Below are 13,521 nucleotides of genomic sequence, written 5' to 3'. Positions count from 1 at the left end.
TAACAGATTTTCTACTATTGCAATGACTCAGGACATCTGTGATGACTGTAACCATAAAGCTAAAACAGCAGCATATTTACATTGTCTTAATTGTTGGAATGGTTTCTGCATGGATCATAGCGTCTGTTACCTTATCATGCTGCAATTAAAATACACTGTGTACAGCAGGGAGAGCTCTCGGTACTTTCTAAAATCCAGTTCCCTCTATATTATTGTAATTTGAATCAACAAAATATTAAGACTTCCAAATTATTGGTTGCTTTTGAAGATCTTAGGTCATTATTAGTTTCTATTTATAATGCTCCAAACCCTCCCCCCCAAAAAAAAAATATAAAAAAAATCTACTGGAATACCTTTTTCATTACAGAATCATGTTTCTTTTGGTAATAAATATTTTTCATTAAACCATAGACTCATATGCACAATATTCTCATACCCAGATGTGTGTTGAAAAAGAAGCTGTTAAAGATTTTTATTTTTTTTTAATGGAGGTTTTGTGACAGAAAAAAAAACACGTGAAGGGTTATTGCAGCTTTAGATTTCAAGTATTTACACAGAAAAGATAGGTATGAAAACCAAAACAAACACAAGCTTATCTACATAAAGAAGAAAGCTTTGTTTTTCTCCAGGACTTGTCATTGCAGTCAGACCATGGCCAGTTTATCCATCACACCACTAACAAGAGCAGTTAGCTTAAAAATATTTTATTTGTTAAGGAAGCTTCACAGTACTGTGCTGTACTACATGATGCACCACATGAGCATTCATTTTGTGAATTGTAACATTATTTAAAAGCATTATAAAAAGATCAACTGCCTCCTTTTGTTCTCTCTTGACTGGTAATTTTGTACTGTCTGCTGAAATGGCAGCATTGGTGGCTGATTACAATGCCAATGTCAAAGAAAGATATATCAAAGAGATGCTGCATCCTAAGTTAAAAATGCTACCTCCATTACATATCTATTTGGTCATGTATATTGCAAATTATTTTTTTTTTTAGCATTAAATAAAACTGGCATTGTCCAGAAAGCATGTTTTTTTTTTTTTTTTTTTTTTTTTTACATTTACTGTTTGTTGTTTTTTTTTCCCTAGTCATTTCTTCTCATACAGAATGACCGAAATATTTTGATGCTAATAATGCCTTGACCATTTTATTCACAAAAAGCATTGCAATTGCAGTCCCTCAGCAGTGAGTGAGTTATCTTGAGCTTAAACTGGAAGCAACCACATTGGTATATTGCTATTATTCTCTTACCTCTCATCATAGAAAGCAACCATTGAAGTGACCTCAGAATTTCAAGGGTCACATATTGCATTTAACACATTATCTGCCTTAAAGATATTAAAAAAATAGAAATGTTGCAAAATATTGCTTAATTATCTAACGTATCTCTGTTGTGTCCAGTAATTTTGTGCTGGTTATGGAAATTTAACTAAGCTCCCCTGTCCTTCAGTGGTGAATAGTGTGAACAGCAACTGAAGAAAATAATTATAATTGTTAAAACATTCACCAAAAATAATATACATACGTATAGGAAGAAATTCCCTTCTCCCTCTTGCCCTCCCCCCAGAAAAAACAACAAAGAAACAAACAAAAAAAACAGTCCTACCAACATATCTAATACTATTTAAAATTTTATTTGGCAGTTTCACCAAAAATGACCAATAGTGGACAAAAATAATTTTATTTTTTTATTTTTTTTTACCCTTGTCACATCACAAGTTATTTTTCTTATTTGTAAGTAAAGCAAAGTTGCAAGGCCACACATGCAAAACAATCACTTCTCCATCCATGGACACCCACAACTCTGTCTTGTAAATGTCAATGAATGTTATTAACACAAGCAACTTGCTGTAGAAAGAACAACTTGAGTAGGACAAAAACCAAACCAAACCAAACAAACAAAAAAACACCAGGAAAGACATACCCATGCAAACAAAAAACCATGAGAGATCAGCAATGCATCCAGTCCAGTCATTCGTATGCAGAAGCTTTCTAGATAATAATTGCATTGTTCTGAGTTTATTCAGGAAAAAAGCAAATGCAACTTGTGTGAGTCTAAATTTTTAAAGTGACATAGATCCATCTCTGAAACATGCATGATTCTCACATGTATATTTTGTTAACTTAAAATTTTAGTAAGAATGGATTTTCTACCTGGCTCCATTGAAACCAATGGTAAATACCACACTCAATCTAAAGATGCTAGCTTTTCTATCATCAGTACTATTTTAGAGCATACTCAGTTGTGTCAAATGTGTTCCCATTTATGTTTTGAAATACTGGCTGAAAGCTGTGCTGAGGTCTAAACAGAAACATTTATCCCCCCTCCTCTTCCCCCATATGCACACACACAATTTCCTACACCTCCTATTTACCACCCAGAGAGAAGGATCACATTTCCACTCCTCCCCTGCTCAGAGAGTATTTCAGAAGCTTTTTGAAAAACTCTTGACCTCACACATATGTACCATTACCACAGAAAGCTCCTTTAGTTTTCCTCTGATACCTGCTTCTGGGTAATCTTATACGGAACTATAATTAGGGTAAATAAAGAATGCTGTCTGTAGAGAGCTATTATTTTTCTTCAGATATTTTTGGGAATGATTATTAACAAAAGGTTTTAGTAAAGTGCCCTCCCTCCATGCTTTATAGCAGCTCTTACCTTCACCACTTCATCTGAAACATCTTACTTCTCCACAGTAGCCAGGCTGTTCTGGACAAGGCATATGCATTGTTGGAATGCATTGTTTTTGTATGTAGTCAGTTTTATAAGCATGTGTGTGTTTTCAGGGCACTTGGTTTATGAGTACCAGCTATTCTGGGAGGTCATCTGGAGGAGGTAGTTGATGGAAGGACCTCCAGCACTGCAAGTACCCGACATTGCTGGAAATTCCCCTTATATTCAAGATTCCCCACAAGTTCTGTGAAAATCCATGATTCCTTAGGCAGACAGAACTGAGCTCTTACATGTTCTGCTTGACATACAAGCAGATGGGTGAGCCTGCAGATGAAGATGCATTGCTGTCTTGTCCAATGGATATATCAGAGGGATGCAGGCATGATTATCAGCATGTAACAGAGGAAGGGGTTAAGAAAGAAACCACACTATTGGGGGGGAAACCAGGCTTCATTAGTTTTATTGCTTGAGTTCCTTTTTTCTATCACTGGAAGGTAAATGAAAGTTTTCTTGAAGATAAATCTAGATTTGCTAGGTTTTTAATTTTTGCAGGTAAAGAGGGAGTTTACATCTCTGGAATGTATCTTAGCCCAAATTTCTGGGGTAATTCCTCCTATTTTAAAGGGAACTTATCAGTTTTAGAAACTGTTAAAAAAGTTGTACAGAAGAACTGCATCAATAATTTGTGAATGATTTTATTTCAAGCTGGCTGCCGTATCGTACAACAGAACAACAGAAACACCCAAGCTTTCTTCCAGCTTCTGACCTAATCTCTCTTTATGCATGTGAATACCGTCTCAAGTCCCCCTACTGAAATAACCCAGATTTGCATGACCCCTGAGTTTATGCCTTCTGGATTTTTGACTATTTTTGAAAAGAAATGTATTCAACTTAATAGCCATTTTCCTTTGTATTCTTCAAAATGAGAAACTTCTTATCCAACAAGGCCTGAAGAATAACTCCTTCCAGAGGGGATGTGGCCAAGTATTTTCCTCCTTCAAAATGGCTGTAGCTTCCTATTCTCAGCAGGTCCAAGGCGTCAGGCTGCCCTCAGAGAAGATGGTGACCCCTGTTTCAACATGGTCACCTCACTTCTTATTCTCAGTGCTCTCCGTGGAATGAGCTTGACAGCCCTGATCTAGGTGGAATTTCGACTAAGCTTCTCAAAGCCTGTATACCTCCAGGATGCTGAAAGACAACACACTCATCTGCCTACACACAGAACTGAGGCATTACAGCACTGGACAACTCTGATTGATTGAATAGACCCTGAGGGCAGGACCCTATTACCAAGCCAGTGCTCAGAACTGATTAACCCCTTAGCCAGTGTCAAATACAGTACATTGCTGTAAGAAGACTATAAATCATAGGATAACTGTAGGGTCAGGCCTACTGTGGCTCCCTTACATGTCTTGCCTAAAGCCTACTGTTGATCTTTCTAAACAGACTATGTTAGTGCACTTCTGGCAGAAGGAAAATGGCAAAGGAGCTTCCCGTCTAGGGCTTTAGTAATCAGAACATTTTGCAGCCTGTTTGTTTTTTTCTCATTTCTCTTGATCACAGAGAGGAATGCTTTGCCTGCTAGACAAAGTGTATTTAGATTTTGGGACAGTCGTAGCAAGAGATTTTTAAACTGTGTCGATGCTCCTGTGCCTTTGAAAAGTTGTTGCCTGCACTCCAACGATGACAGTCATTTAGCTTAACTTCATGTCAGGATGTTCCTGAGAATCCTTAACCCCACATTTCTGGTCACTTTTGGAAAGGGCAGCTCTTACTTAGTGCCTTACAACTGGATCTGACAATGGATTTTGGTATCTTAAAAGCTAGATGCAATGCCAGCAATGCCCACTACCTCCTTGTACAATGGAGCTTGGTCCTTAGGCACCCTGTAGAGGCTGTTGGTAATGTTACTGAGAATGAAAATCAAAAAGTCAACTAGTTAAGGAAGGACACACCTGAAGTTAGCACAACTGACAGCAGACAGTGAGAAACGCTCTAAGAAAGAGTACATTTTTAGTTGTCCTCAAGGTTTAGCAGCCTTGCTCAGGTCTCCTACTGGAAATTCATGGACATCCTCTCCTGAAGGTATATTCAAACTCTCTTTCAGAAAAGGAGCAGGATTTGCACAGCTGAAAAAGAGAGAGGAGAAGGTCCTTGTGACTGTGCTGGTGCTAGTGTTGGCACTAGTCCTCTTTCATAGAGCAGCCAAGTTGCTAAGGCACTTCCCTGGAAAGTGGGAGCAGGTAGAACTCTTATTCCCATATCCACAGCTGTATTTTCCATAATATATCAATAATATAGATGAGGAATTAACTCAGGTAGGGACCAGGCTTCTCCAAATGTGTGTCATATTTCTGCTTTCTCTCTCTGACCCACTGAATCTTGAATTTGCTTTTTGCATGTTAGCTGTGCAAAAGACAGTGGATAATGCACCCTCTCTTGAATAGTGTAGAATATGGCTTAGCAGAGAGTACTGCATAGGGCATCCTCTTGGGAGGCAGAAGATGTAATTAGAATATCTTCAGACAGAGAAGAGGGCTGATTCCAAGTCATCCACTTCCTGGATGAATGCTTAAAGACAAGTGCCTGCATTATCACCTCCTTATGAAGGAAAATGAAAATGACCCCTCATCTAACAGCACCTATCTTTATCAAGAGAGACATAAAGGGCAAATTTTTCAAAAATGGGTTAGGCCCAGGTCCTCAAAGACATTTAGGCATTTGATTTTCTTTGATTGTAGGGGGAATTAGCTTCCAAAGTGCCTTTGAGGATCTGGACCTTACAGATTTAAGATACTCAATGTCATTTATCAAATGTGGAATCAGTAGGAGTCGGGCATCTAACGAGAACCCCACAGTCTATATGTTTCTAAATTATGTATGCGCTTTGAAAATGCTACTCCTTTATCATGCAGGAAATCAGAATAGATGACTGATGATCCTTTCTCATTTTAAAATCCCTTGCAAAGCTGGCTAAGAACATGCGAGCATTATGATGGACACATCATAGTCATATATATGGCATGCATCCTGAAATATTTTATATCTATATACACTTCTGATGGACAGCCACCTTCCTTCCAATATGGCATGTCTTATGATAGACTGCTTTTTAATTATTTAAATTATGTCTGGATTTTTTAATATTTAGATTTTTCAACTATATATATCTCATGTTTTAAAAGAAAATTCCATGTCCTTACATTGATTGCCCATATTTTCTGAAAGTGCAATATTTCAATATTGATTGACCTTAAAAGAACCAATTCTGTGAATAATACCTCTACTGTCTATTCAAAGTAAACGCTTATGCCATTTACCTTGAGTTTTATTTTTTCAAGGCTGATATTTAAATTCCTTTTTTTTTTTTTTTTTTTTTTTTTTTCCTTAAAATTTTCTGACCATTTTACAATACAGTTTCTAAAAACAGCTCCAACTCTTAAGTTGGCTTTATGTTAAACATTTGTCTTATCTCTCACTTCTGAAGTTTCGGCAGTAATTATGGCTGTAATTATGTGCTGAGTATTTCCAAAGAGGTCAGATTTTTGTTAGTTTTTATGTTTATTTGTTTTGCTGTTAGATGATATTTCAGCTAAAATGGTCTTGGAATTTCATGGTCACTTTGGAGTTTTTTGAGGTCCTTTGCTCCAAGCACTGTCAGTATCTCTCTGATAACCTTCACCACCTTCTCAATGTTAGCCTACCTTTCAGTGATAATTAAAGATAATTCAGCATCTTAGAAACTCACATAGACTCCACATCTGATACCAAAAGGAAAGCAAAATTACACTTCCACTATTCTACTCGTATTTTATCCTTCTTCCTCTCTCTCTCCCTCTTTTTTTTTTTTTTTTTTTTTTTAAATATTGTTTCCTTCTCTTAAGTGCTAAGGTGGTTTTCCACCTTAAGGGCAAGACTAGGTAAGTTCCCTATTGTTAACATGTGATTCACCTTCTTGGTCTTGGGTCCCTTTCAGACATAACAAGCAGTATAGACAGGCTTTATCTTGTTTCTTATCTCCAGCCATTCTGAGATGAATCTTCTTCATGAAATTGCTCTATTCTTAAGTTTCTATAATTCATCCACTGCTTTCAACCCTACAACCTCATGTATGGCCTAGAATGTAACTGACATAAAAGAGAGGATGAAGTATTTAGGAAATAGAAAACACTGACTAAGAGGAGAATTACTATATTTAAATATCACTGAGGATATAAAAAATATCAAAAGGAACACAAAAAGGAAATACAAAAGTGATGGAATATATCTATAGTACTAATAGGACTAAGTGGTATCTAGAAGAGTGGTTCTTTTAAAGGGAATATTATAACATACCTTTAAATTTATAACTAAAAGTCAAGAAGGACAGCAAAAATGTAAAGTCAGCATAGATGCAATATTAGTGAATTACAATTGCATATTCTTTAATCTACATTTTACATCCTTCTAATTCTCTCTTTCTCAGTAAGAATTTTTTATGACTAAAACATAAACAGGCCTGTCTGTAGTGGTTTTCCACCTAATGAAGTAAAAAGGAAGAATTGTTCAACCACAACCTGCAGCACTATAGGCTGAGATATGATGTCCATTAGGATACCATGCCATCCTTAAGAGCAGCCTATTTTAAGCATACTTTAATTAAGGACCAACATAATTTATATTTATGAAAGATGATTGCAAAGAAGAAGAAATAGATATACTGTTTTTTGTTTTTTTTTTTTTTTTTTGTTTGTTTGTTTGTTTTCAGAAGATCTGTCAAATGTTCTGAAACATTTTTTTTTTCAGAATGCAAAAATGGAAAAAGATGAATAAACCCAAATTTATGAAGATTGCATCGTAAAAGTAGAGTTTGTAGAAGGAAAATTTGGGCAATAAAAATTAAGCTGTGTCATTTCTTGTATGCCAAAGCGGTTAAGGAAATGAAAAGGGCGTTAAAATTATTCTGAGAAAGAAAAAATCCTTGACAGAAATAATCCTTGAAAGAAAACATATCATTCAGAAAAAGGGAGAGAAGGTAACATTAGTAATGGTTAAAAATTATTGAAATTTACTTGTCCTTTGAAAGATCTTTGTTAAGCAAGAAGCATAAACAAAAGCTCATATAGCAAGCAAACGATGACATTTTCAAACATAAATTGATAAAGAACAGACAAAAGAGTACTTGAAAGAGTGGAACACTTACAAATTGTTCAAGCCAACAGGTAGTAAAGTAATTAGGAGATTCATTTACTCTGCCACAGGCAATTATCGATGATGTGGCATGAAAATCTGGGTAACTACCAAAACACCATAAAGAAAACAAAGTTCAAAAGGGAAAAAGAGCGGTGATTTTGGCAATTATTTTCTGAAGATTCTCTCTGTATTGCAGAAACCTAGTGGAAAAATGTTGAGAAAAACAAACCGCACTGGGAGTTTGGTTACTCAGCCGTCCAGAGAACAGGTCCCTTCTTAATCCTCAAGCCAACTTCATTCAAGTTATATGAGCAGGCAGAGGAGAGAGTGGCAGAGAAACAAACTGAAAAAAGGAGAAATAATTTTCTGCATTACCTGTGTCTTAGAAGAACTGCCTCATGGAGAAGGACAGAGTAACTGCCTTCACTCACAAGGAAAGTGGTCTGCAACTGAAGCAGTACTTTCCTTATGGGAAACAAGAGCATAAAGGTGTAACCTGATGTTCAGGAACCTGAAGATCTAGAGCAGCAATGAGGTTTGACGATGACACGTTGAGAGAGAACGATGATAATATTTAGCTGTGAGCACATGTAAAATGATGGCTGAAAGAAAAAATATGACTGAAAGAAAATCAGTGGGAGCTTGAATTCTAGTTAAACCTTTGGCATAATGTCTCATGAAATGTTATTCTCCAAATTAGTTCACAGCTTGAAATGTGACTGCAGAACTATAAAGCAAGAAAAAACATAGATTGCTGTAGACTGAAAAGGGAGGAGCTTAGTGAAGGAAGACAGGAATTAGTTTTAAGTTCTACTTCATTTAACATCCTTCATGTTGATTTTGAAGTGGGGTAATAGGTCTATTCATGCAATTCATCAATGGTACTAAACTGGAAAGTGTTGCTGAGAAAAAAATAAAAGAAACTGTAAATGGAGCTAGAAGGGTTAAAATATGGACAGACAACAGGTAAATGAAATTCAATGTGGAATAAAAAAACATTTATCTGTCTACAGGAAATATAATTCAAAAGTCAAATATTCACAGAGACAGTGAAACCTGGAAAGAAATAACACTGCAGAAGGGCTCATGAATGATTATGGAAAGAAAAATAGGCACAAATTTGCAATGCAGAGTGACAGCACTAAGGTTCAATGCAATACTAGTCAGAATCTGAGGAGGTGGCACATCACAAAACAAAAAAGATAGTTACAGATATATATTGAAATAATATATAACATTTAGATATCTATGATATTAATGTAGTTTAAAACATCACATAAAATATATTAAATATAGAAAATATATATACAAAAATCCCTTTAGTGTGTCAACCATATATTATTTTTCTTTTATGCCCACTGTCTGCAGTACTGGCATTTGGAACTGTTCAGCCTTTGCCATCTGGCAGAACAGAAATGGATGATGAAGACAGGAATATCTTGAACCTCAAGCATTCCCAGTTTATACCATACTGGTCAGACTTTGCATGATTCATAGGAGCGAAAAGGAGAAGCCAGTCCCAAGTATCCCTTGGTGCATGAAGATAAGATGCATGGGTGAGGAAGTGTGTTCATTGTAAACAAACCAGCAGCTATTCCATGAAATCTTGAAACACATTAGTAAGTGCTGAATAGATCATTTATTTTAAGATTCAAAACATTGAGAGTAATTTAAAAACTGTATAAAATAGGAAGGAACTAATTTAAAAATAATTTGAAACACATGTATATGTGTGTGATAAATAATTGGTTTGTGTGAAATATGGAAAATATGTGCAATTGTAAGGAAATAACACTCATAACTCATGAGATTTCAACTGGCCAAAACAGTATTACAAGGCCAGCAAAACCACTCACAAGGGGAAAGAGCAAAATTCCAGTAACGGTTAAATGAACTATTTTATTCATTTATGATTGAAAAAAACCCTTCACTAAATATGACAAACTACATCCAGGTAGCAGAATAATTCATTGTGCTATGGAAAAAGAAAATTATACACCCTGTTGGTTAATTTTTTTAAGCTTTTTACCCCTCCAAAAGAAAGAGAGTGAGAGAGTGAGGAAGAAGGAAAGAAAATAAATAGTTTAAAAAGAAAATGGAATATTCCTCATGGCAGGCTTTATGACTTGCAAACAAGTGCCCCAAAGCAACAAAAGCTATAGATTTATTCATACTAATAGCCATTGGAAGATTTTGTAAGTCTCTCAATAGTAAGTGACCCAGAATTGGTGGGTGTAATACTATTGCTGACATTTCAAAATAGCCCTTTACATTTCATTCAATATGTCTCTGAGTTATGCAAATGACTTTCAATGTAGTTTTTCCCTTTCTTTATAAAACAAACACACATGGGGTAGTCTTTAGACTAAGATATATGCATTCTATAACCACCATTACAAAAGTCTATCATCTGTATTTTAGACAAGCTTAAGATTCTGAATGCAAGCTACAATTATTAGCTTTCTACCTGTACCCTGCAAACAACATTCTCAGAGAAGCTAAATTTATTTATCTAGATATCTATATGCATATATAGATGCTGTATTCACTGCTTATTTGCTGGTTTAGTATCAGTGATTGAGTGCTCTGAAGACAAGGTTTACCTTCAGTCTTGGCAGACAGCTCCATTTTTAACTCTCCACATTGAAATGGAGGACTGAGAAAACTCTGACAGAGTATCTTATCACATCCCATATTTTTACCATTCTCTAGCAAAAATATGTCAATTCAATATCTGCTTTTTCCCAAAACGGTCTCAGAAAACCAGAGATGCAAACAGTGTTTCACAGTGCTTGATGCCATTTCCAAAAGTAGCCCTTTACAGGAAAATTCTATGACATGAAAATAACATAATTAAAACCTTATCAAGTAAAGGAGTGGCTTTCTAGATGAATAACTGGCCTTCTAGATGAATGATCAGGTCAAAGTTCTTAAGAAAATACTTTCAAGTTTTATTCAGTACCAATCTCACATTAGTGTAATTTCACTTAAGACAAGTATCATGCATAAATTTGGGCAAATGCACAAAAATGCCCCCTTTTGATAACGTGAAGAATATTTTGGAATCATTTATTCCTTTTAATCCAGGGAGAAGGATAAACTCATACTTTGGACTGAAGTGCAGCAATTTGGAATCCTTCTTATATTACAGAGTATCTGCACTAGAACACTACTTTGTTTGGACAAAAAAATCACATTCAAGTATAGTGGTTTTAGTCTGGGATAAGCATTCATACATTTTAAAGAGAACTGGAAAAAAAAAGAATGGCTTCCTCTAATTATGTGGCTTGATCAATGTATGCATTAAAGACACATTTCCTAATGTATTATGAATTCAGATGGGTGAGAGAAAATCAGGCTTAAACAGCTTTTAAAAATAGCCCAGAATCCTCAGCAATTTCCCCCTACTCACCTCCTCCGCATGCGAATGTTAGCAAAATCTAAAATACTTCTTCAGTTCTACTAAGAGAAAGCTGTATAAGAGATGGTTTAATAAAAAATATTTTCTGGCTCCAGTTGCATACAAAATGCCAGAGACAGTGTCTCAAGCAATGTTTATTATTTGTGTTGTCTTCTGCAGCCAGCTCTTTCACTGAGGTTTTGTTCAAAGATTAATTCCGACAGTGGAGAAGTAAAGAAAAGATTATTACTCAATCTCAGGGAAGACTGAAATTATTAAAGCAGAGCAGCCGCTAACCTGCAGGTCCCTGGATCTTCTGGAGTATGATATGATGATTGATAACCTGACCTACACTTCTTGGATCACTTGGCAGGTAGAAATATAGCATCTGCTCTATTGTTAATGCAATAAATTAAACCACTTTCAAACATTATTTCAATAAATTAAGCCCATAGATCTGTAGTAGTTTGCATAAACTATGTAAATAAGTGCTGTGACTTACGTGTTGCTGTGTGGGCATAAATTCACTCTACTTCTTTTAAAAGGGAGAAGTTGGATATGGATATTTAAGATGGCTTGTGCAATCATATTAATCTTTCTACTTCATATTTCACATTTTTATGAGAACTTTATTACTAAATAATATATCTCCATGTTCCCTTTTGTAGCTATGCTGTCCATTACTTGCCTAAACTACTTGCTGTCATTAGTTATAGCAGTTTTATGCTTCATATACTACACAGCCTCTGATGGCTGTCTCCCTAATAAATTCTTCATCACCTTCAACATGACCATCTGCATTGCAGCTTCATTAATATCCTTTCATTCCAATTTCCAGGTGGGCAATGTCTTGCTTAGTTAAAGCTTTTTGTAAATTATTAATTATTGCAACCAAGAAACCTCCTCCCTGGGCTTTCACTGGTATCATGAAATAGTGATTTCAAGGATATTACAGAAGCGCCGCTCATTGCTGCCTTTATCTGTTAGGTTAATGAGGATCATTCTGCTCGAACACAATGGATCAAAATCTGGCCTTTGGTGCACACAGATATTTCCCATTGATTTCACTGAGCTCTTTCCATCTGGAGCTTCAAGCTTAGCAGCCTATTAAAGTCGCATGTGGAGTGCAAAGCACAGATAGAAAAGTTTACCCTGGTAAAGCAGGTGAAGCAGAAACTGAAGAAGCCTGAGACTTGAAAGAATGTGGACCAGTACAATCAAAAAGTGAAAAAACCTTAGGCCACTGGGCAGGAGATTCAGGGCAATCTCAATTTCCTGACTGCATAGAAGGTTAAATACAGCTCTTCAGCAGCCAAGCCTTATGTTACTTGATTCCTTAGGAAGACCTTCTGTTGGCTATAATATCAAATAGATTATTTAAATATGAGTACCAATACCCACAACACGTGTATTCTGTAGCAAGCCACGGACACTTACCATCACTTCTTGTAGCTTAGAGCTTTTGAGCATTCCTCTAACCATATTCTGCAGCTGAGTGCATATGCTATATTGGCTGTGTTGTGACAGGACAACTTCCTTTCATCTACCACTTTGGAGTCAGTTTGGTGGGCTCCACTAACCAAGGAAGTGCTTTTGGACAGACTGAAGTTAACACATAAACACAGAGTATGTTGCAAACTGAATGTGACCTATTCAGCATATACTGAATTGAATGGCTTATATAGTTCTTCAACATATGGTTAGGATGTACCACAATTACAAATGAGGAAGGCACAATTTATCCTGCACCCTTATATTGCATCACTCTCACTCATTGTTTTAATTGCTATGTCTGTGTGTGCCCTCATATATGCCTGTATGTGCATTGACTCTATGTATACATTTACATTTACTTTCTTGTATAAATGTATTAGATGTACCAGGCAATATTTTACAGCTGATTAGTAAGGTAAAAAACAAAACAAAACAAAACAAAAAATCTAACTTATGAAATGATGATTTAAAACTGCCTATAATTCTATTCTTCTTTCTTGAAAATTTTGATGTTGGTTTTCCTTCTACTTATTCAGACAGTGATCCAATACTTTACTCAATATACTTTATTCACACCTCACCCCATTGGCAGAAGTTTTCCTCATATGCTTTTTTTTTTTGCTTTTTTTTTTTTTTTTTCTCTTCATATTTTTGTGACTGTGATAATACTAGCGAGATGCATAAAAATTAATTTATCTTTGCAAAATGCAGTCCAGTATCAAGTTAGAGCTCTGTGGGGTTACTGGATATGCAGACAGTTTATCTTTAGGAAGT

This window comes from Aythya fuligula, chromosome 2, assembly GCF_009819795.1.
Source record: "Aythya fuligula isolate bAytFul2 chromosome 2, bAytFul2.pri, whole genome shotgun sequence".
Lineage (NCBI taxonomy): Eukaryota > Metazoa > Chordata > Aves > Anseriformes > Anatidae > Aythya > Aythya fuligula.
The sequence above is the reverse complement of the archived record's forward strand: the minus strand, read 5'-3'. Positions refer to the sequence as shown.